This window comes from Anas acuta, chromosome 1, assembly GCF_963932015.1.
Source record: "Anas acuta chromosome 1, bAnaAcu1.1, whole genome shotgun sequence".
In the NCBI taxonomy this organism is placed as follows: domain Eukaryota; kingdom Metazoa; phylum Chordata; class Aves; order Anseriformes; family Anatidae; genus Anas; species Anas acuta.
Window position 1 is genome coordinate 172098206 of NC_088979.1, and position 21116 is coordinate 172119321.

At 36.8% G+C, this 21116-nt stretch overlaps 3 long non-coding RNA genes across 11 annotated transcripts in view; 1 reads left to right on the plus strand and 2 right to left on the minus strand.

Annotated features, from left to right (window-relative positions):
* The window catches only part of LOC137849591 (uncharacterized), a 39161-nt gene extending 37471 nt beyond the window's left edge, over positions 1 to 1690 (minus strand). Inside the window, exon 1 of the long non-coding RNA XR_011091979.1 lies at positions 583 to 1690. This is a non-coding gene — a long non-coding RNA (uncharacterized lncRNA). The remainder of the gene's footprint in view (positions 1 to 582) is intronic.
* A 1965-nt stretch (positions 1691 to 3655) lies between these two features.
* LOC137849590 (uncharacterized) overlaps positions 3656 to 21116 on the minus strand; it is a 38691-nt gene continuing 21230 nt past the window's right edge. The window contains exons 3-4 of the long non-coding RNA XR_011091978.1: positions 10252 to 10416; positions 3656 to 9603 (exon numbers count right to left, since the gene is read on the minus strand). This is a non-coding gene — a long non-coding RNA (uncharacterized lncRNA). The remainder of the gene's footprint in view (positions 9604 to 10251; positions 10417 to 21116) is intronic.
* Positions 10404 to 18965, plus strand: LOC137849589 (uncharacterized). Of its 9 annotated transcripts, XR_011091977.1 has the most exons (7): positions 10404 to 12231; positions 13200 to 13274; positions 13619 to 13703; positions 14620 to 14722; positions 15444 to 15560; positions 15996 to 16147; positions 16816 to 18965. It is a non-coding gene; the product is annotated as an uncharacterized lncRNA (long non-coding RNA). The 9 variants fall into 9 exon arrangements; XR_011091972.1 differs by having other exon boundaries at positions 13619 to 14722; XR_011091975.1 differs by lacking the exon at positions 14620 to 14722 and having other exon boundaries at positions 13619 to 14585.

The window sequence follows — 21116 nt, forward strand, 5'->3', positions numbered from 1 at the left end:
TCCTGTCACGAGGAATGGAGTATCCACCAAAAAACAATAATGCAAGCTCTTACATGACATGTCTGAAATGTATGTTTGGGCTCTCCCTATTTTCTAACACAAAGCTGGATAGATGTCCATCAAGTAATGACCAATGTTTTGGTGATGACAGCCATACTTCTGAGTACAGAAGGCTAGACTGGCTTTGAGTGTCACTAAATAACTGCATGGTCTGACCTCAGAAAAATGTGAAGGATGGCCACTTTACATAATAGGATTTTACCAATAAGTTGTTGAATCCACATTATCTTTGTTATTCATTACTTCTAAAGGTAAACATTAAATCTGAATAGAATATAGTCCCACTTAATAATGGGGCATTTCAACCCGGGGCAGGGATCATGATATACAAGGAACTAATTTAGAGTTGTCCGGTAATCTGTATTTGCTAAATACTCCCCAGGGCACAGCTGTGCTACTGTCTGCTAAAAAAATAGAACAGTCCCCAAGTTAATGTGCAGCTGTGGTTTGGGAAAGAAAAAAGAAAATGAAAACAACAACAACAACAAAACTGACAGGGAAACATGCAAATCCTGTACTTACTCGATCTTTTTGGAAGATATATCTATTCAAAGTCCTGTAGAAAATCTGAATATCCAGAAAATCTACAGAATATAAGCACAATGAAAATAAAGCAATTAGGGATAGTGTCTAAAGTTGCAACCCCCCCCCCCCCCCCCCCCCCCCGGGTTAAAAGTTTTTTACCATTAGCCTTTTCTAGCCTTTTCTTACCATTTCTACTAAGAGAATTGGTAAAGAATAGGCATGTGTTATGGAGTATGGCATACTGTCACACCAGAAGGTCTGACATGTAAAGTAACTCTAGGCCCAAAAGCCCAATACCTTTTATTTCTCTTCAGGCAAGCAGAAAGAATCCTAGCCAAAGTTATCAGACACCATGACAATCAAAAAGAACAATCAATCAAGTCATGCTCTCTAACATGAAATCTTCTTATGGAAGGATGTCATGTTCATGTTCATATGGAAGGATGTCATGATGACAGATCCTCTGTTCATCAGAAATTAAGACTTTAATTAATTATAGTATGTGCAAGTTCGTGTTGAATTATTGAATAGTTCTGAAAAGAGAGAAAGAGAATGAGAGAGAAAGACTACCAAAAAAAACCAACAACAACAAAAAAAAACAAAAGTCACTTTTTTAAACCTTCAGATTTTTATTTTTTTTATAAAGAATGAAATAAATAAAGGCACTACACTTTGGAATATATGTATTTCCAAAGTAAAATGGTTTATCTTAGGTCAAGAAAAAATCAAACAAAAAAATACTTGTTCTTCCAGCAAAACTAAATGTATATTAGCTATTCACTTTGCTCTAAACTATAGACTAGTACTTTCAAGCAGAAACAAATTGGAAAGAACTGAAAAGAAGGAAAACAGGTGCCTTTTCAAGAGAGAAACCAGCCCAAGGCAAATCAGCAAGGAGATCATGAACATGATGGGGATGAAATGCACAACATCTAAATATCTTCATGACAGCCCCTGCTGGCAAAGTTCCCACAGAGGCCAGGCTGTTATTGAAAATGCTTTTCTTGGCAGAACCATAAAATGACACCTGATCTCTCTAGGGATGGGGTTGATCCCAGCTGGATCCCCAAAATGCCACTTGCAGGAGCCTGCATCAGCAATGACAAATAAGATGCCACACTAAAATATATATATATATATTTTAATGAAAAGCTACTCATAGACTTTTAGACCCACAGCTTTAAGTTTTGTTTTTAAAGCCCACTTCCTCAGTTATTTACCACTTAGCTTATTTACATTCACTTTTCAGAGCTGGAGTGACCATGTGCTGAGATGCTGGGAGGAAAGACCCTGTAGCACAGGGAGGTAGGAGGTGAAGCTGTGTTAGTCCTCCCCCCCTCCCCCCCCCCCCAACTATTCACATCTCTATAAACAGAACAGTGTAGCTGGTCTTACTTTTCTTCAGTCACTTTCTCTTTTGCTTTTTCATGGACTGCGTCAGCATACTTTTCATTCAAAAACAATGACAAAGTTTCAGGTGACTTTTCCATCTTTAGGGTCAGAATCCAGATCAATTAATCTATCCAAATGAACTTCAGACTGGCAGTGATTTCACCACAATTAGATCATTTTTTTCTGATAAAATCAGGAAGGGCTCTTGCATCATGAAGACCAGCCCTCCTTCAGCCAGGCTGCAGTATTTCACTCCTGTAATAGCTCAAAACAGTTGTATTGAAGGCACATCTTCTGAAAAGCAGCTTCATTTTAACATTTATCATTGTTACTCTAAAAGGCAAAAAACAAACAAACAAAAAATAATCCTGTTTTTCTACAGGGCATAAATACAAAGTCTCAGAGGTGTTTTTGTGGGTTGAAGTTTGTGAATGCAAAGCTGGTTTCTGTGAACCCAACATTTTGCCCCAAACTGTCATTTTGCTGGTGGAAAATCAGTAGGTGGAAAGAAGAGGGAAGGGGAAAAAATGCATCTGAAAACGTTTTTCAGATTTTGAAAAGAAGTATGTTTAATTCTGCTTCTGTATTTTATTTTCTATTGTATTTTATTAAAAATACAATATATGGTGATTTTTTACACAGAATTTTACAACATCATTAACAGTCAATGCACAGCTTTCAATGCACAGCTTTGAAGGCTGATAATGTATTCTGCTGGTCAGCATTGACCATGTGTTAATATACTTTTTTTGGAAGCAAGTACAAGCAATCCATAATTATATATTCCTTTACACCAGATACTGTCTCCCCCTGCTCCCTTCTGGCAGTGGCTCCTCATTCTTTGGGTCCCCCCTGAAGCTGATGTTGGTTAGCTCAGAAACAAGAGGGTTTGACTCAAAGACTTTATGACCATTGTGAAGAATCTGCATTCCTGAGCTTGGTTGTGGGCAGCACCCCTGGCCACCCCATGCAGAGCAATCACTTCTTCCTAGTTCCATGGAGAAAACAACAGGGCAAGGCTGGGAACACCAACACCGGCACCAAGACAGGTGAAAGATAGTGAAGTGCTGTCACATTTCACTTCCCACTCCTCTGCCCCAAAAGTCCCATCCAAAGATGTGCGTTGAAGAGAAGAAAAGTAACTGCACTGCTAAAGATCACATTATGATGTGTACAAATGCTATTGGGGATGCTACAGTAAAAATGATAATTGTAGCCTAAGGCAAGCTCCTGCCTATCTTTCAACCCACACAATGAAAGTTTGGAAAGCAGTAGAAAGTAGGGAGTTCTTCACAGTGGGCAGCTGATAGCTCCAGTTTCTGAGACCAGGCCCAGCACACACATAAAATTATTGGCTTCTGCTTCCTTAAGTATCTCTTAATTAAAAGAACTGAAAAGAGCTGGTTCTTGTGTTATAAGAAAGTGTAATTAAGCATACTTGAGGGTTTCTTGTATGTTTTAAATTGAATAAAAAAAACTCATTACAACTGAAAACCTAAGACTGAGGTAGCTGGGTCAGCTCTCACAATCCAGTTGTGTTTTTCAAATGGTCATCCATGGTCAAGCCTCAACACTGCACTCCAGCAGGCAGTTCATGGTAGATTAACCCAATAATTAACACTTTAATTATCCTGCTTTTCTGTAGCAGTATACTGATTTGCAGTAGCTTCAGTAGTGGAAGAACCCTGGAAGTATTTAACACTTCTCTTTTATTAGTGAAGTCTGCCTTTTATTTTATAGTTGTATATAAAAGTATTATATAGGTAGTGTATATATGAGTATATATAATTATATATATATATATGTATACACACACACTGTTCCCCAGTAATTGTATCTTTATAGTTTAATTTCTTGTCTAAGTCCTCACTGTATATAAGAATTAGAGAGGTCAGTTTTAAAGAGTTGAAAGACAAGTGACAGGTAGCCCCATCTTCTCTGCTGAAGTCTGAAGGTATCAGAGGATGATTGTTTTCATCTCTCTCCTTTTCTTTCTTTTTTTTTTTTTTTCTCTCTCTCTTCTCTCCCCTTCACCACAAAAATCAGACCATTACCCAATTCAATCAAATGACCTATGGGGCTCATTCTGTGTGTATTCAAGTCATGAACCTCCCACCTCTTTTGAAAAAAAATCTGCAGAAGCTGGCATTACTATCCCGTGTGTATATGATGGGCTTGGGTCCTCACCCCACAGCTGTGCTAAATGCACACAAAGAAAACACAAATCCAGTGCAGGACTCAAAGCCATGTGTCCATCATGCAGCCGTTCAGAGCACCCAGTCTTAGCCTCATCTAATTTTATATCAGTGAAACTGCGTCACTGCTCCATAGAGGACAACATGTTCCTTGCATTTTGCTAGAACTGGGCTGATCATAAATTATTTTGGGGCATATTTTCCCTTGGGTAAATGCACTCTCCAGTAATGTGCAATATACTTGAGAATATGCTTCTGCAGCTTAGCAAAATGAGCAGGAACACCAACTCACTCACCCATTATTGTATGTAAAACAGCTTTGTATTTGCAATTACCAGGAGAAGTGACAGGACAGTACCCAACTGGGAAAAGTGGAAGCTGCTGAGATTAATTAAATGTTCCCATGGCAAGAACTATTCTGGAGTACATGCCAGGTTTCAAAAGAAAAATCTTTTGTGTTGCTTTTTTGTTTGTTACTATACAATATGTGATCCATCCCCACCCCCAATCCCCCCACCTTCTTTCTGTTTTTTGACAAGCAGACACTTTGAAAAATGAAAGCTTAAAAGGTCGACTTCTACTAACAAAGTACATTCAGTGTTTGTAATGTCAGGTTTAATTCTAAAGTGAACAGTAGTAGAACTGATGAAAAATACTTCTAATATGTGGCTGAATAGAGGAAAAAATCCAACATAATTTTTAAACTGTATTTTAGAAAAGGAAAAGTAGGAATCCTTTAGGCATTCATAGCTTGAGAAAAAGTCTTGAAAGTTTTCAAAAGACCACTGTTGATCAAATGATTACTGCCATGGTCACACAGACACAGTTTACATTTTACACTGCTGCTTCTGTAAAATTATACATACTAATTGCACAGAGTTGAAAAAGATGCATTGCTCAAGACTAGCTGAAACTCTGAACTGGGGTCCAAAAGATGCCATTTTGAACAGTGCTTATACACCAAAAAGGGGTTTACTTCAAATCCATAAATTCATATGGAAACAGCTGTAAAAATAGAGTTCCAGCTCTCTAAATCTTCAAATAGTTGAAACCTTGCCAAAGGTTGATTCTACTCACAAATTGTTTTGATTGGAATCATGCCTACCAGCTGAAACAGGCTCAAAATCCAAACATGGTAGATACCATGCACAAGATTTTGAATTCCCGATATTTAAAATGCTTCCTGGTGTTTTGTTTTGTTTTGTTTTGTTTTGTTTTGCTTTGTTTTGTTTTGTTTTATTTTGTTTTGTTTTAAATACTGAACACTAAATAAACACCAGGCTAAAATGTTGAGAGTGTGAGTGCCCAGGGAATCAGCCTGATTTTCTACTACCATATACAAAAGATCTGGGCTGGGTTTAGACACATATCAGCAGAACTTCAGCACCAGATGCCTCTTTCCCCACAGTGTAGTCCTGTAGATCCGGACTATGCAGGAACATTGAATGAGGGAAAAGGGAAGGGGATGGTGGTGCAGGGCATAATGCAGGTGTACCCCAACAAGAATGTGAATACGAACAGAAGTGTCATGTCAAAGCTTCTCAAAACTGGATCATCCCAGTAGGGTACCACAAGAAAAAAATCAGATATTGTGGCATGACAGTCCATACAGCACTAATTTCTTATATCCTTTTCAGCCACTTCACCCCAATGCTGTACTCCATACCATCATAAAAGCTTCTTTGCAGTCTTCCCATTTCCCCCAGCTTATGAAAGAAAAACTCCTCTGTATTTTTCCCTCTTGAAAATGCACATTTGATTCTTTCTAAAAAGAGAGTGATTGTATGTCTTGTCAGAAGTTTTCTTGGAGTTAATTTTTGGAATAAGATGGAGTCGCCTAATAGACTTCAAAGAGTTTTTTCAGAAATAGAAGTTCAACTTTTTCAAGGAAGAATATAAGGGGATTTAAGGATTTTTGGTAAGGGATGTTCTCTCACAGCTCTATTCCAGCCATTTGAAGCTGGAATAATCAGTCATATTTTATTCCCAATTCATTATATACAATTTGGTTTCCTTATTTGTAAATCCTCTCTGCATTTTAGTGCAGAATGAAGCACTCTAAAATTTTGATTAAAGTCTTTATTAAGTGACCATCTCATTATATTTATTAAAAGTCTGGGTTCAAAAGTTCACGTGACTGAAGATTTACTGCATGTTTTCCTGCAGGCTGCAGGCAGTGCTAATTTTAAGAGTAATTAGCAGATTACTGGAAGCTGAACATGTGTACAAGAGGCGACTGGAGATCCAATTTATTTGCCAGAATCTTTAGAAGTGACTTATTCATTCTTGATTCAGAGCCAAACAGCATAAAAAGCATTTTCGCATAGATGTTTATAATTTGCAGCATGGCAGTGCCTAGAAATTGCAGTCCAAGTCCAGAGGACCAACCTTTATATGTATATATCACTGGAAGACAGAGCCTGCCCTAAGGATCTAGATGTTTCATTTAAACAGCAGAGTAATGAAATGATGCCCATGCACTTTCTAACAATTTAAAGAAATAAATCAATTCATTAAATAGTGAAAGATTAGCCATACTTCTTCTTTTACTGGAAAGCACAACATCTTCTACATGTCAGAAATCATTCATTGCATTTTACAACCTAAATAAGGTCTTGTCTTTCTCCCATTACATTCTATAGATGTTTTTCCAAACAGGAAAAGCAGTACATTTTTGTTTTTTAATTAGCTTAAATTGTCTGATTGCCATCTAAGAAAGATATTAAATCCTTTAGGTAACTACAGTGTCATTTAATAACATTTCTGTTTAACAGATAGGATTAAAAGACTAGACATTTTCTACTTCCAATCATTAAATTCCTTTCAGTTCAGTGTTTAATACAGTATTAAATTGTACATGGTGAAGTCTTGTGTTTTCTTGAATACCACCAGGTTTTTTTCTACCCATCTTTAGAATAATTTGGAAGGTACATTCTCAAGCTTGTGCAATATATCTATGTTTTCAGTATATACAAATTTGAAGAAATTCTACAGGTGATCTGTTTAGAGACAGTAGTATCAGAAATGCATTTCTTTAAGTGCATGTTTACTCAGACATCATCCAGGTGTGTGGGAAATAGTAGAATAGCCCAAATTATAAATTATCAGAAAACAAACAAAACAAAACAAAACAAACAAACAAACAAAAAAAAACCTCTGACAAAGTGTGGCTCTTTGGATCAGCTCAACCATGTACCGCAGTATAAATGAAGTTTCCTGATTCTACAGTCTCTAAGTTCTGGTATGTGACAGTTAACTAACAATAAATAAATAAAACTAAAAATTTTCTAATATTCACTCTTTTTAGGTACCTCAAAAAGGACTGATTGGAGATAGGATTTCATCTATTTCTATTCTTTCTATTTCTTCTACAACAACCTCTTTAACTTTCTGGATTTAGTATGAAGAAACAGTCTATACAATGAACAGCCATTATCATGAAATACTTCACACAACTGTGAAAAGTAACTAGAGAAATCTAGGATGGATATGACAAGTCTTTCACAGGCCAGTCTGAGGAAAAAATCTGATGTAGGGTGGACTTGAATGTATAGGAAAGGCTCAAATTAAAAAAAAAAATAAATAAAATAAAATAAAGAAAGATGTTGAGAGATCAATGTTGATCTCTATATTGAGAGAGGTAAGATGGAGATGTCAACTGTGGTAATAAGGTAGGAAAGTGAAGTGGGACTGTGCATCTATTATAGGCAACAGCAGAAAAGAAAGGTTAAAGGAGAGATGAGAGAATGAGTGTCCAATTGCACTGAAAACAGTATTTCTTATCAGTATAAAAGAGGTCTCTTTCCAGCCAAACACTTAACCATGTGTTTGGCTTGAAGGTCATGAAGAGGTTCGTGAAGCCAAATGAGCTAATGTCTTCAGTAGGCAGTTCTCCGGTATTCAGCTATACAGAGCCACCACTACACCAGCAGCAGTATAGACAGGTATCTAGACAGATTTACATTTAATTACATTACATTTACATTAAATGTAAATACATTAGTATTTACATTTCAGCTTTACCTTGGTTCCTTTTAACTCAGTTTATAGGATAAAAAAGGAAGTCGGTCACTAAGGCTATACCAAGAAACCAGCCAGGACTCAGCAGTGCTCCTGCACATAGAACTGGACACACAGCTTGAGGGTTTTACATGAGATGGGGACTACACCTCACAGGCAGAAAGGGCAAGGCAAAAACAATTTATCATATGGACATCAGTTATGCCATGGACATTTGACCACATGACCAGAGAGCACGCCTTGTCCTCTTTTATTTACTAACACAAATGTCACCAAACCAACCCAGTGCAGAGATATCCAAATTAACTCTAATTTGCGACCTCAGCTACAGGCCTGCATCTGTACTACATTCTGTAGCTTATCAAGGAAGTAAGTTCTGGCACTGCACTGTAAAGAAAGCTTCATAAGGATATACACACACCATGGGCTGTGTTTACACTATAAGCTTTCACTATTTTGGGAAAGCAAGTCTTCTTTTCCTGCATAAAGCACAGCCATGATATGTTTGAACCAACCCTTTGCCCCCCTAGAGTATAGAGGCAGGCCTACCGCTGCACAAGTTTTAGTCCTTGCTTGCTTTTGCTTTCCTACCACTCTAATATTTATTGTGCCTCTTACATTTCTTCCACTTAGAAACCAGTTGCAACAGTGCTAAAATAGAAAGCTCAGTGGCAGTACTAGTGTTGCTCCTACAGGGTTTATAAAGCCTGCTTCACTGTTTTCACCATCCTCTCCAGACCCACTGAAATAACAACCCCAATGCAAGCACACACAGCCCTAACAGGTTTTTTTTGGTTTTTGTTTTTGTTTTTGTTTTTTTTATGTTTCACTCCAATTATTGTGCACAAAAATACAATTAGCATTTGCAATGATATGAACAGCTATGCAGAAGAAAGGCTATTATCCTTGTTTTAGCTAAGAGTCTTGGATGATGTCATTTGCTTGCACGGAGTTCTGCTGAGTTGCTAAAAAGACAGAAAACTAAATTTAACTTAGTTGTTCAATGGAATAACCTCAATGGACTTCAGACCTACTCAACGACTGAGTTTGGCCTAATTTACACTGAAGTGCTTTTATATGCACTTTGCAAAAGGTATGTTTCACGATAGATGCACCCATATAATATAGAGCAAGTAGGTTTGATCATATTCCAAGCAGATCAAAAGCAGCTGTGTGGTCATAGCCATAAAGTGGCAAACCCACATTAGCACACGTTGCCTCTTCAGATGGGTTGCTTTGGAATGAATAACAATTTAACAGAATCACAGGGCCTTTCAGCAGGAACTAACTTGCAGAAACACCTTATCAGGCTTGCAGACATACCTTACATCACTGGAGATTAATGTTGCTTCTTCACAAGGATTACAGGATTGCTCCGTTGATATAATGGACTGCTATTCCTTACAAAACTCTGAAAGTACATGAGAAGAATAAATCTTTTCAGAAGGTGCTGATTTTAACTGACTTATGCTTCTTAAATTCACCTTTGCAGTGGTTGGGAATTGCTTTGCTACTAAACCCGAAACAATTTGTTTTAATTTAGCTCATGTTTAGAGAATCTCTCTTTACTTGCTTTCTATTTGATAGACTGCAGTCTTGTAGTTAAAAGGAAGAGATTAACTAGGACTGAAAAAGAGGAATAGATACTATAGGTTTCAGATACTATAATAGGTACTATAAGATCAGCAAGTTAATCATAATATTAGGTACCATCACCTTTTCCATTCTCATTGCTGTCAATGATGTGTTAACCATTGCTGGTTTTCAGCCTTGTAATTGTGTTCCTCAGATTCCAAAATCATGGTGTTAAGCTTCCCCTTCCAGTGCTCTGACCACGTCCATGTGGCACCAAGTCCACAAAACCACATCCTGACTTTTCATCAAACTTTATGTCAGCCTGAGCTCAGTGTTGCTCTTACAAAGTAAGATGGCTTTTTACTCAATGAGGCCATAAATATCCTGATGAGCATTAAGTCTTAAATTCTCAAGGGCAGTAGTCATTCTTATGATGTATGATTTTGGTGGCTGTCATACTTATGATAATTAGAAAGAGTGATACCTTTCAGGTCTTTGCTTATACAGTGGTTGTTTCATCTTGTCTACAGATGCTTCCCCTGTGCAAAAATCCACTCAACCTGCACTGGCTTCTTGATACAGCCTCAGCTCTCTCTGATTTTCATATTAACCCCTCTTCTTCTAGTACATGACTCTTCAAAGAAATTGCCTAAGGAAAGGAAAAGAGACAGCAAAATATGATGATCAGCAAGTTAATCACAATATTAGGAACCATCACCTTTTCCTTTCTCATTGCTGCCAATGATATGTTAACCATTGCCATACTGATCTGCGAGTTGTTGAGATCTAATTGTGCCTATTTAGAAAGCCTAGGCTAAAGAGTATGTTATCATTAGGTAACATAAATATTTTATTTCTACCTTTTATACTTTCAGGTTGCATAATAGCACACATGCCCAGTCTCTGCTCCTTATGGTCTATGAATTTGTCATGCTGCTACCAAGAAAGAACATTCATATGCAAGTCATACTGCAGTCGCACAATAGCAAAGCAGCTTTCAAAATTACATAATTTCTGCCAGTTTATCATATAAAATTTTCCAGTTGGATTTCAGTTCATCATTCCTTGTGAACCTTAACCTCTTCAAAGTCTGGAATAACATTTCAGTTTTCTTTTGCTTGCTTTTCTTCTTATCTTTTCACTTCACTGCCACCAGGTACTATATCAACTGAGACACACTGATGTTGTCACATTTCCAGTTATTCCTTCTCAATCTAGTTTTCTTATGATTATTTTTCAAACAGCATGGTGTGATTTAGGAATCTATTTGATAAGCTGGTAGATAACTGACTGGCTTTAAAAGCCAGAGGACTTAAGCTGGTTCTGCTATTTTAGGCTAAATTTACAGGCAAACCCTAGAAACTGGCTGCTGAACAAACTGCCCTTCACTTTTCTCTAGTGTGTACTTCTTAAGAAGTGAAACAGTCATTGAAGCCACCTCCACTGTGGTGTGATAGTGCAATCACAGTATTATCATAGCATGTTTACAGTGCTTTTGGAGTGCATGTAGTCAATTACCAGGGATTAGCTCATGTACAGCTCCCCTCTCAGCCAAGGTGACACAGACACCTGTGACTGTGTTGAAGTTAGCAACAAATTCTGCTGAAAATCTTCTAAATCAGTAATCTTCTTAGAAAGACACAGAAGAAGGTACCACGCAATGAGATTTGAAGTACTTGGCCTAATCACTACAGAACACTTTTTTTTTTAGCTTAGAAGAAATATTCCATTGTCACAGTGAAAGACCTGTTTACAATGTATAACCCCCAACAAATAAAAAGGCTTTTACATGGCAGTATTGACACAATACTACTGTTCTTCCACATATATCATTAAAAGACTGGTCTCTCAGCAGAAGCAGCAGCTCCAGCAATCCTTACCCTAGGTTTATGTTTGGAGAGACAGAGAGACAGAGAAAGATACAGAGAGAGAGCTCATGAGACAAGATTGCTAACAACTTCATTCTTTTGTTTTGGGCTGCTTTAGTTTCTGACATTCCCAGAGACTAACCAGCTGACAGCATAGTTCTAACTTTAGAGCAAAATCAGTTATTTCTTCCTTCCAAGTGTATTGTATGTCTAAATCATATTGAGAATTATATTGTTTAACTATCTTCACAACTGTTATAAACTCACATAAATATTTATTTTAAACAAGCATCTTCAAAGTGTCTCCTTACAGTCAGTAACAGACCCTTCCCAGACAAATACAGCTGGATGTTTTGAAATCCAGCATGATGAACTGTGGAAAAAAAATAAATAAACAACAATTGTGAACTGTGCACTCTTACGAAACTGCATTTTTAAGGCAGTATCTTAGTCCTCTGAAACATGAGTTGTTTATACTGCAATGACTCTAGTAAAATGTGCAGTCCTTGGTGGATGGCTGAATGTTGAATGATGATCATTACACAAAGAGATTTTAATTCTCAGCCTGGAACTGAGGTGAGGGTGAAGAATGGCAGGTAAGACTAATCTTACGTTATTTTAGCTGTCTAAAATTTATGTCTTCATAAGAGCTAGTTCTTATCCATTGTGTTCATGAAGAGATCAGCCAGCAGAACCTGACAAATTATTCCTCCTGCCCATAAACAGGTGCCTACATTTGATCAGAGATATCAAATCTTTCTCATCTTGAACCCTAGTTGGCTAAACGTGATCAGTGATATATATCAACCTGAGACATGAGTCTGCTTTTTAAATCATTGGCATTTTTAGAGATTTAAAGGGAAGCAGGATCAATGATTTTCAAGACATAGAAAAAGTAATTATACTATAAAATCTTATTTAATTTCTTCTTAGAAAGCAGCATGTCTAAAGGGACATTAGGTAACTAAAATCTAAGTTGCAAGACTATCCTAGATTTCACTGTATCAATGGTAAACATTGTTACATTTACACATTTTAAATGGGAATTAGATATATATATAATTTTTTTTCCTACGTTCATGGGGAAAAAAAAATACTGGAAAACAATAGCTGGGTATTATCTTATTACTTCAGAAAAGTTTGCAAAATTTCTGTGACAACTGCAGAGTACAATGATGTATAAAATAACACATGATGAAGCGGAATGACTTAGAACAACTTACATTACAGATGTTTTAGCTAAAGTAGCATATGTATTGTATATTTGACAAGTTTCTGTCTCTGTAAATAAGTACTTGTTTTCAAAGCCATAAAGAAATAGTGTGTTAGTATGAAAACTGATGTACAAGGAAAAAAAAAAAATCTTCAGAAAAAAAAAAATGTTTATTAAATAATTTCAGCTGTCAGAGAATGACTAAACTTTAAATATATAACAGATGTAAAATATTGCTTTATTTGGATGCTATTAGTATTATCAATGATTAAATAACCAAGGCACATTTCAAGTCATTATGCTGAAATTTGTATTTGCAAACAAATAACCACTGTCCCATTTCTGTTACAGAAGTGCTCCAGCATGCAGGTAACCTCTCTCTGAGCAGCACCTGAGGCAACACTGGAACAGTTCTATCAACCACCAGTGAGTTTTAGAAAGTTACATGATCATACCTGCACTGTTTAAAGTTCTTTTGCATGATCTGGAACAAGAAAACATCACAAATATCAGTACAGTATAACAAATAGCAAAATAAATGTGAAAACTAAAAGTCATGAATGTTGTATGTCTATGACAGTGGCAGCTAACTAGATCAGTTTATTTCTGTTTATTTCAGTTTATATATTCTTTACTGCCACAGATGATCACCTTTAGATTTATCACATGGCACTTCATGAGATCTAAAACAGCATTTGCTGCAATCTTTCTTGATATGTATTCCTATCTGCAAGCAATAAGGGTAGTGCAAATTTATTATTTTCATGCAGAAACAAGCAGAACAGGAACTGTAGTACTAAAGAGTGGTCAGAAGTGATACTCAAACTGCACATATTGCACTCATGACCCATCATGGTAAGTCATAAAGGCCTTTTTTTGTCCAATACTGTTACTTTTGTCTGGTTTTACAGAAGGTATGATAATGCAGGTATCTGGATAGAGCCAGTCACTGATTTACTACAAACACCTGGCAGCTATGGTTTTAACTGTAAACACCAAACCATTGCTCAACTAGTTGTTATGTTAGCAAAAATTCTCCAAACCAAAAGAGCAGCAGATGTGGAACCAGAGAGGGCTTTAAACAGTTTCAGTCAGCATTAGCATTACCATTAATTCTCCTTACCCTCTGCATAGCCAGACCAGTGACATCACTGTTAATTGTCTGCTATGTGCTAATATTTAAATCTAAACAAAACAGAAATTTGCATAGGACTTGCCCTATTATGCTGATCACGGGCTTCAAGGGTCTAAGAGAGGCACTATATATCTAAAATTTAGGATATAAACAATATCTAAAGAGAATAGGCTACAGCTGGACCAACAGCTTCTAACAAGAGCTCAGCACACAATTAGAACGGACTCAGGAAGGACAGTACTTTTGCCATTTCTACACATATAACTTTTATTTAACTAGTTCTTTCTCCTGAGCAAACACTACTCTGGTCCTAGCAAAAGGTAGAGCTACTGTTGACTGGCATAGACTTGTTTCAGTTTGCCGTGACCTCACGAGGATGCTCCCACTGATTCACCCCCACAGGAGCACCTTGTGTGCTGGACAGCAGGAGGAGATCTGCTGCTTCCTCACCTTGTAATTTCCAGAAGCATCGGTCCCCAACAGCAGGGCCATATGCATCTTCACATTACATGTATATCTCAGTGTTAAGCCAGTTCTCCAGCTCTTTTGTGCCCAAAGAAAGAGGGATGGCCAGTGACACCATAGCTAAATAAAAGCTCAGGGTAAATAACTGTTTTATTTTCTTTGTCTATCAAGATGCTACTAGGTTCCCTACCAGAGAATTCAGTGGGTCATGGCTAGAGTACTGAACAAACCATGAAATCTGAAACTAGCAAATGGAAACTGTAAATATCTACAGGTATACATGAAGGAGTAACTCAACTAGAACATGCCAGATACTAGGACAATGTCATTCCTTTTTAATTAACAGATAATTTGATAATAAATGCTGATATTAAGAAAGACATTAAAAATAATGAATTTATATAAAGTTGCTAAAGCTTAAAGATGTTTTTAAAGTGATTGAATCAAATGAAAGCAGATGCCTGTCTGCATACATCCAATATTAATACTGAGAATGTAATACCTACATCTAGTTTATTCAAAAAATATACCTTGTTTCAAATAAATTCAAGTTCTTTTATGTCTGGCTTTAGCTTTCCTGAATTGCAATCACAACAAGATCTGAGTGTGTATCTGTTTTTTCAGGCTTGTTTTGGTTTTAATGTTATTATTTAGTAATTCAGCTGAGATGATCTGAAATTAAATTTAGCTAAAATTACATTAAAGTGGAGCAACAATCACTAGACAGTCTAAAAAAAAAAAAAAAGAAAAAAAAAAAAAGAGTGATGCTTGTTGGTTTTGCCTGAATAAACCAATTACAGCAGCCTATTGAGATTAAGAGCAACTAAACAGAACTCTGGAATAAATGTTGTCTGGCTGACTTTAAATGGGGGCCATGAATTTTCCCTGCTAGTACATACTATATGATGTTGCAATGAGAAGTAGAACAGAGAGTCATAAGCTTTACAACACAGGTGACATTAGAAAACATTGACTGTGGGACCTCTTCTCTACAGATCATGGCAATTGCATTCATCATTCATCAGTTCTTTTAACAGAAAACAAGTTCCATTCCTTTCACAGCTACAGACTATGTTTACAAAGAAAGTAAGCATGGACTAACTTCATTAAAAGTAAGTCATGACTTCCCCCTAATTTCAATAATTTCAACAGAAAAAAGGTATGTTCTCCTTGGTCATCAGGCCTACTGGAGTGTGTGCTTACAGAAGGCTGATCTACATATAAGCTCTATTTTCTTTGTCTTTATCACAGCATGCAGGATTTAGCCTTTGAATGTGCATTTTGTTTTTCCCTTTTTAATTTCCTCATTATTTTCTTCTTAAAGCATCATTTAAATATTAAACAGCATGAAGTAATTGCCATAAAAGCACAACTGATTACTGGGTATTAGAAATCGGATGTTTCTTCACAATTTCAGTGCAGCAAATTGCAAAACAACCCTGTTAGGATGAACAATTCTCCAGGACTCCCTTGGGTTTGTTATAGTGAAACTAGACTGCACTGGGAAAGTACTGACAGGTTTTTAACTTCTTTTCATGCAATTAAAGGAATGGAAACAAAGTGAATGAGCACTGCACGATCCCATGAGCTCTCCAGAGAGAGCCACAGAACATTCTGAAGAAGACTGGTGGCCCACAGAGCACAGTCAAGGAGCTGCTGAAGGAGAGGTGTCATTGCAATAAGTCTGATTTGCTTGCAAGTGAGTTAAGCGTGCATTTTAAAGCACATTTTACTACCACGTATTTTACATTCTGTACAAAACTCATGTAGACAATTCCTTAATTTAATTTTATTGCATCTGAGAGGTAATAACCAGGCCATCTAAAGAAGAAGCGCACCAAAGTTTCTCACTATGGGACACTCTAAACAGAAAAAGTACAATAGCCCTTTTTAGCATTAACATTGACCTGAATATTATGAGACACAAGTCTTCAAATTGTCTTCCATTTCTTATTTTTAAGTTCTTATCATATTTATAAACTATTTTTAGACTGTACTTCATAATCTAATTTAGGTTTTTATAAGAATTCAAAATAAAATTAGTCACATTGCTATTTAACATTGATACATTCTTCCACACAATCACTCAAGGGTAGACTATGTTATGCACTTTCTGATTATAGATATAAATGGGCTGGAAATTACATGGTGTGCTACACAGAACAGAAAAGGGGGAGTAAAGCAGAAAATATAGACAGGAACTTTCAACGTCCTTGATGCAGAAATACACACCCTTCTCTGAATAGGCTTCACACTGTATTTTATCGCAGTGTTTTTTTAAACACTGCTATTCAGAGAACAATTTTGCTAAAGAAACTACCCCTAAATTCTGGGGGGGGGAAAGGGGGGAAATATTCTTCCTTACAGTTCTTTCTTTTTTCTTTTTAAAGGAAATTAAAAAAAAAAAAAAAAAAAGGAAAACCTATTTGTCCAAGAATTATTCTAACTACTGCAATAATCCATAATCAAGTAACCAAACATCTGCAGATCTAAAGATGAGCAACACAGAGGAATCTGAAGCTTTATGAGACTTTGCTTTGCTTTCACATATGCAACATTTAGTAAGCATGTCCCGCTTAATATACTGTTCCTTCAATATGAGACTAATTTATCTGCACTCTCAGTTGTGTTATGATTGCAAGCATTTTTAGCCATGTATATAAAGCCCCAATACAGGAGTAAGTTGTGAAAATGTAAAACATTTCACAATAGTTCATAAACCAAATCTCACTAAAGGAAATGCACAGTGGACATTGAATCAGACACACAGTGCACAATGGTGCACACCTGGTGCACAATAAGAACACTGAACTCCATTAAAGAATTAAAAATACTATACACAGCATTATATATATATACATATGGCTGGTGGCCAGTCACTAGCAGGGATCAGTTCTAGGGCCAGTTCTGTTCAACATTTTTAACAATGATCTGGATGCAGGAGTTGAATGCAAGTTCACTGATGACACTGAACTGGGAGGTGTTGTTGACTTCCTGGAGAGTCAAGAGGCCTGAAGAGTTGTCAAGATAGATTGTAGCATTGAACAATGAGCAACGGCATGAAATTCAACAAAAGAAAATGCCTGGTTCTTCACCTGGGATGGAGAGAGTCTAGACACAGGTACAGACTGGGAGACGAGTGGCTGGAGAGCAGCACTGAAGAAAAGGACCTGGGGGCACTGGTTGGTAGCAGGCTCAGCATGAGTCAGCAGTGTGCCCTGGCAGCCAAGAGGGCAAAACACATTTTGGGGTGCATTAAACACAGTGTATCCAGATGGTCAAAAGAGGTGATTCTCCTGCTTTGCTCTGGCCTCACTTTGAATATTGTGTAAAGGTCTCTGCTCCACAATAATAAAAGACATTAAGGTACTTGAAAGCATCCAGAGGAGGGCAACAAAACTGCTAAAAGAGCTGGAAGGCATGTCCTATGAGGAGAGGCTGAGGACACTTGAATCATTTGGTTTGGAGAAAAGGAGGCTCAGAGGCAACTTCATTGCTCCCTACAGCTTCCTGAAGAGGGAGGTGCCAGTCTTCTCCCAAGGAACTAGTGGCAAGATGCACAGGAACAGCACAAAGCTGAATCCAGGGAGGTTCATACTGGGTATGAGGAAAAATTTATTTACTGTGAGGGTGGTCAAACACTAGAACGGGTTTGCTAGAGGGGTAGTTGATGCCCCAAGCTTGCCAGTGTTCTAGAGGCATTTGGACAATGCCCTCAGTAATATGTTTTAACTTTCGGTTAGCCTTGAAGTGATCAGGCAGTCCAGCTCAACGGTCTTCACAGGTCCCTTAGAACTGACATATTCCATTCCATTCCATTCCATTCCATTCCATTCCATTCCATTCCATTTGATTCTCTCTATATATGTGTGACTGCCAAAACATAGCATAGTTGTTATAACTTTATTGTAATTATTTTTAGCAACATAAGTTGCTAAATATGGCATGAAAATAAATTAGTCAGGCTATTCAGGCAGATGTAATGAAACCATCTACCTCTGGGAAGAACTAATTTCTAATTTAAGAGAGAGAGAGAGAGAGAGAGAACAAGACAACTGTTTAAAATCAACAACAGTGAAATATTTGCTTTTAACCACTGAATGATTTACCTTCTTTCATTCAAAGTTGTTTTCCCGGGTGTGTACTTAGCTGTGTTTATGTCATGTTTATTTTAATAGAAGAAAGATTAATTTTTTATACATTAGTACAAGTGTAAACAGTTTAGACATAAGAGACTTTTCCAAGACTTCTGATTAAAAAGGACAGAAACTTACAACTACAGGACCTATATATACACCAAAATACTCTGAGAGTGATGTCTCTAAACTAGGGATTGCAATGTCTAAACTGAATAAGCTTTTAATATATCAAGTACATGTGTGTGACAGATATTTGCTGAGTCAATGAGCATATGAGATCCAACAAGATCTGAAAGATGATGTAAGATACATTCAGTTTTAAAATAAAGGTATTCTTTATAGTCAAAGAAATTATCAATAAAACAACATGATGATGCATTTGAAGTTTTTGCAATTTTTTATTTTTTATTTCAGGGTGTTATGATTAAATGTTAAGATTAATGATTAAATTTTGAGATTCTGAGCCACAATGTCAATAACAAAGGCTTTGCAACATGTAAATCCCCTAAATAAAAAGTGAAGTAGTTACATCCTTCAAATCTAATTTCCCATTTCTCAGATATTTGGCCACTTTCTTCTTACTCATCCACTTATTCATCCAGAGGGACTGTGGTTCCCTCTCTCACCTTAAGCACCATCTCACTTCAGAAGTTCAATAACATGCAAATGACTGAAAGGAGGAGTGCCAGCATGGGTGTTTTGCCATTACATAGGCTCAATAATATCAGTGGACTTAATGCTAGGAACAGCATTTGGGGAGTGTACAAGACACAGCCTAGATTCTCCATATTCTTAAAACACAAGCTCCCCATTTCTTTCAGATCCTGCTATTACAGTTCAGAAATAGAACTGAACAAAGTAACAATATTTGGCACAGTATCATAAACAGTATCCTATATTTAATAACACTGATAATACTGCAATTGTCTTTTTTTAATTTACTTTGAGTTTAATCCCAGTTGTCATATCTTGAGAACTAAGAAAATGTGGTGCCAAGAATCTTCATATTATCCAGTCAAGCTCATTTAATGAAGTCCTCAGCAAAAATAATCCATGATAAAATGTCAAAGTAAATAAAATGTCTCAATGTAAATGGCTTGAACTTTCCAACACGCAGTTTTCACAGATACGGCCAATTCAGCTTCTTATTCATGAAGATTTGAGTATCGAATATTGCTCCAGGAAGTCTTCCAACTAACTGTATAGGAACTGAAAGATGTATTTATAGTATCACAATGAACCCACCAATCAGCACAAGCAAGAATATATATGGAAGGGAAAAGCTACAGAATAAAGCATGAGACAGCTTCTTGGATACTTTTATGGTCTCTAATGGGACTGTTTAGTGTGGCAGGTGTTTACTAAATGACAGAGATGCAATGCCTTCAAAGTAATAAGACATAAGAATTATTTCCTTGTTGTCATTTAAAACAGAAAAATGAAATGAAGTGGATAAAAACTGGGACAATGGTTGTATAAAAATAATTAAGCCAGCAAGTTTTTCCTCAGGGGTGCAGAGGAGATGAAATTGCAGTCATTTACTCTATATTAAGTGCTAAGAATGTGCATAGGGTTATACAGAAGTGGGAGAAAAGATGACATTTCCAACTAGTTTTCTAATCAGTGATTAACAGAGATTAGTATATGCCACTATAAGTAGATTTTTCAATAGATCTACTCAACATTTTCCACTGATGGCTTTATTCTGTAGAAATTCCTGTTTCTAAATGGGAATCATCTGGAGCTCTTCCACTTTGGGAAGTCACGGTAAAGTAAAATTAAGGTATTAGCTTACACCCTACCATTGACATTGTTAGCCAGGTATGTTCCAAAGTGTCACAAAGCTAGAAATATCCAATTCCATCCTATTTCCTGCCTAACAATGTAGATTTGCTTTCTCCAAGTGTTGGGAATTCAAGCTTTTAGGTGAAGGAGCTACCTTCTCTAAAAGTACTTCCAGCTGACCTGAAGTAGTTCTTACACTATCAAGTTGAAACCTTAGTGTATGATCACATGTTAATTTCACTAAGCTGACAAGGTATCACAATAAGCATTATTCTTCTTCAATGAGAAACAGTCAGTAAAATCACAGGAAGACACTCTGGTCTCTTAAAAAGGTAGATAGGTAGCAGAACCATAAAATAACACCTGATCTCTCCAAGGATGGGGATGATCCCAACTGGATCCCCAAACTGCCACTTGCAGTGAGAGAAAGGAAGGAAGGAATGATTAAAAGAATAAGGAAAAGAGGAAAAAAAAAAAAAAAAAAAAAGAGAAAGAGAGAAAGAGAAGGGAAAAGGGAAAAGGGAAAGAGAGAAGGGAAAGAGAGAAGGGAAAGAGAGAAAGGGAAAGGGAAAGGGAAAGGGAAAGGGAAAGGGAAAGGGAAAGGGAAAGGGAAAGGGAAAGGGAAAGGGAAAGGGAAAGGGAAAGGGAAAGGGAAAGGGAAAGGGAAAGGGAAAGGGAAAGGGAAAGAGAAAGAGAAAGAGAAAGAGAAAGAGAAAGAGAAAGAGAAAGAGAAAGAGAAAGAGA